Source organism: Empidonax traillii, unplaced genomic scaffold (genome assembly GCF_003031625.1).
Source record: "Empidonax traillii isolate 1590-97213 ecotype Southwest subspecies unplaced genomic scaffold, ASM303162v1 scaffold865:size517980, whole genome shotgun sequence".
Taxonomy (NCBI): domain Eukaryota; kingdom Metazoa; phylum Chordata; class Aves; order Passeriformes; family Tyrannidae; genus Empidonax; species Empidonax traillii.
The window spans coordinates 375,214-379,220 of NW_020956058.1; positions in this window are offsets into that span (position 1 = coordinate 375,214).

The window sequence follows — 4,007 nt, forward strand, 5'->3', positions numbered from 1 at the left end:
AAAAAGAGAAAAAGAGAAAAAGAAAAAGAGAAAAAGAAAGAAAAAAATCCAAACAAACACAAAACCAAATCCAAATGAATCATGGAACTAATGCCAACAAATCTTTTCAAAATTGTTTTCAAGAACAAGGGAACTGCTTATTGCACTTCAGAAGTCACAATCTCCATAGGTCAGATGGAATGTTATAACAGTTTGAAATGAGCTTTTCAAACTTGAGGAGCTGGAACAGCGTTTTTTAAAAATCAGGGAAAACTCAAAAATAAGCAATCCATCAGAAAAAGGCACATCCCAAGCCAAGGAAAACCAGTGAAGCTTTGTTTTTTCTGTGATCAATATTGTATTAAATCAATGAATATGTGTTAAAATACTGCAGAGGGGGAACAGCAGAACATTAAATGGACAACAATGGTAAAAAGCAGCTCCCTTTGGACATAAAGCTGATGCTAATTTTTAAAGCCTGATTTTTAGGTTGCATTGAGTGACAGCCTTGCAAGGACAGGTCCTGCATGTGGTGGCTGCTCTGTAACCATTCCCAGGGTGAGTCAGCCCTGCACACGAGGAATCAGTGAGGTCCAGGAGTTCACAGTGTTATTGCATTCTCAGTTTCTGTCCAAGGACAAGTCTGTGATCCCATACCCTCAGATTTCAAAAAGCCATTCCATTAAATCAAACCCCAAGAAGGCAGATTAAATATAAATAACGAAGTGTTTTTACACAGCTCTGAAGGAGGGTGAAAGAGTCTCGAAATACCTTGTTTTCAGTCATTCAACCTGTCACTTTTTTGGGTGAGGTGAAATGCTATCCATGAGGACAGCACTGCACAGCCACTACTCATGTCTGGTAACAAAAGCTGGCAGGAAAAAGGAAAGAGAACACCTTTTAACTATAAAATGCTATGGAAAGACACAAACCACTTCCCCAAATCCATGTCCCTGGTTGCAGCAGCACTGGGGGCTCACATCAGAATTCTTAGTGAATTCCTCCGTTACTGGATGGATTTAAGAAATTTTGCTGCAGTAAGATCCTCTTATCCCCATAACAAAATTGAACCTCATTTTATCTAATTTATCATTTATTTACTAATTTCCAGGCCAGCTGTTGCAGTTCCATAGCAGATCCTTGGTTGTTCTCTCTGTGTTTGACAAACCAGCTCTGGACACTGTTCAGGTGCTGTACCCAGGTGAGATCTGCTGGACTGACAGAGAACAACCAGATCAAAGGGGGAACCTGCTTAATGTCCCTGTGCCACTCTGATCCAGCTGGAGAACAGCCAACATGCACCTCTGCTGACTGCTCTGTGACCCTCCTCCTACCCCCACTGCATCCAGGAGATCTCCTGTCAGCTCTGCAGCACTCCTGTCCTCACCAAAACACTGATTAGCTCTGCTTCTGAAATTGTAATCCTTGGGGATCTAGAAGAGATACAATCACTGGGAAAAATAAAGGAAGGGAAAGAACTGACAGAACAAAGACTGCAGAAAACAGGAGGTGCTGAGCACCCTGTGTGCAATCTGAAAGCTACAGGAGCTCCAAACTGTCTTCACCTGGGTTGATCCCCCAGCAACCTTGTGACTGAGCACATATCAAACAGAGAGACACGAGTAGAAAATAATTATGGATGGAATTTTTCGGAGAGAGAGATTTCAGAAGGTTGTGGGTTTGGGGGATAAGGTTTAGGGGGTCTATTTTTCCAGCAATCCCATTATCAGGAAGTCTTACACAATAGGTAGTCTACCATGTATTATGAATATAATAATTAAAATTGTCCAAAATTTTTATTTGTAGAGAAGACACCATCTGCTTTGACAAAGAAACCTGCAGGAATGACAGACTGTGGAATGCTGTATCTATCCAGTCAGAAGCTCTTTCAGGGCTAGGTTTGAAAGGAGCTTCAGAAAATTAATCAGTAGTAACAGCAGATGCCTAGGAATGAGCACAGGAACAGGAATCCAATACACCTAAGTGTTAACATCTCTTTCCTGGGAGTTTTGGACCAGGAAAACCCCCAGCACTGCAGCAGACAAAAAGTCCAGCTTAAAAATGCATGAAGGATTTCTGGTAGACAGGAAGAGTGTACAGCCCTGACATCCCAATCAACCTGCTCAAGGTGTTTTCTGTAGTGACTTGAAAATAGTAGAGGAAAACATACAAAACAAGCCAACTGCTGAGCTAATTCCTCCCTTTGCCTTGTCTCTCCCAGCTGGGGAACAGCCACACACACAGAGCTCCAGCCCCAGCTCTGTGCACTCCATCTTCCCTCACTGCTGGCACATTTCCCTGGGCCTTAATCCAGTTGCTGCCCTTTCCTTCCCCACTCCCTCTGCCCCCCTGGCTTTGTCCCTGCTGCCTCAGAGGGCCCCTGACCTGCTGGGTTAGCCCTGCACTCAACCCCAGCCTCTGCTGCAGCTTCTTCTTGGGCTGTGATTTCCCCCAGCGACAACTGACCCATTTATGAACTGAGCTCTCAAAAGGCAGAAGGGAAACTAAACCCACTTCATTTCCAGACAAGCTTGCAGGGGGTCTGACAGGAGCCCTGATGGGTGCCCAGCACACACTGCTGAGCAGAGGCAGCATTACACAAGTGCTCAGTTCCCACTCCCAGGAAAGTTTCCCTGGTGGGCAGGTAAGGCGCAGGTTGAACGGTGCTGCCTCACCCCACTGGCACCAGACTGGAGATATTAAACATGAATAACTGAGAAATTCATGAGATTTAAACCCCAGGATCGAAATGCTACTGGTTTGTTCTGGGTGCTTGGTAGGCATGACAGCTTCTTTTGTGATTAATTCTAACAATAACTTAGTTTTAGGATCCTCTGACATAAAAGTCTTGGCTGCTACAATATTAAAGAGGAGATAAATCCAGGGAAATGTTACTGTTACTAAATCTTTTCTTTTTTTAAAGTCATCTTCATAATATTGCTAGATTAAGTTCTCAATTTGGAAGGCACTAAGGCATCGGGAAATTTTATCATTTTTGTCAGGCCAGAGCAAGAGAAATTTATGATTCTTGGAACCACTTTTTGATAACCATGTAGTGCATTTTCAGACTGAAATTCCTCAGGTAATACACATTAAGGACAAAACCTTACAGCTGCTTCAGGATCTGAGCAAAACTCCTCAAGGGAATGAGCTGCAGCCATCACAGCTCAGGCCCCTCTTCATCAGAGACAACGCTCATGTCCTTGTGCCCGTGCTCTCAGATACTTTAACTGGAAAACCCAAAGCTGACCACCCAGCTTTGTACCTTCACAGAGACTTACTACCCAAACCACAGTGAAATCAGAGCTACAAGGAAATCAAGGCAAATTACAGCATAGGCAGCAGTGAGGAGGGAACTGCAGTCCCAAAATAGGCAATAGAGATTCCTCTAAAGATTGGCTTACTTGTTTTCACCTTTCTACTAGCTATTATCCCTGGATACACTCTCTTTAGAACCCTCAGTTACAGCAATGCCTTCCCTCCCTCTGCATCCTGACACCTGGAATTCAATGTTCAAATTAAAAAAAGTGGGAGAAAACACCCCATATTGAATACAGGAACAAAAGCAAAGATTAGTGCCTGGAAGAGCTCTACATGAACAGCAAGCAAACACAGGTCTGAATCACTGCAGACAAAACTAAAACACAATTGTTTGGTGACACAGCCTGGAAAAATTCAGGTTGGAGCAAAATATCCAACAGCTTTGGCAGGCATTCTCAAGCTGGAGATACTGGACATTACTAATTGTAGGTACCTCTGCTGTGTAGATCTAGAGCTCAACTTAGTTATGAAATTATGTTTTATGAAATTTAATTAATGAAATCCCATGGGAACTTGGGAAGCAGAGGCACAAGGGATGGTCCTGAAGTCCCAACCTGCAAAGGAGACACAGGTAGCGAATGTCAGAGTTTTAGATGTTTTAAAGCACATCAAGAGCCTTGCCAGAGGTTCTTCATTGCAAACCAAAGCCCCACATAGGAGAACTTTGTGAGTTATTTATGACTTTATGCAATCCCAGCACCCTCCCC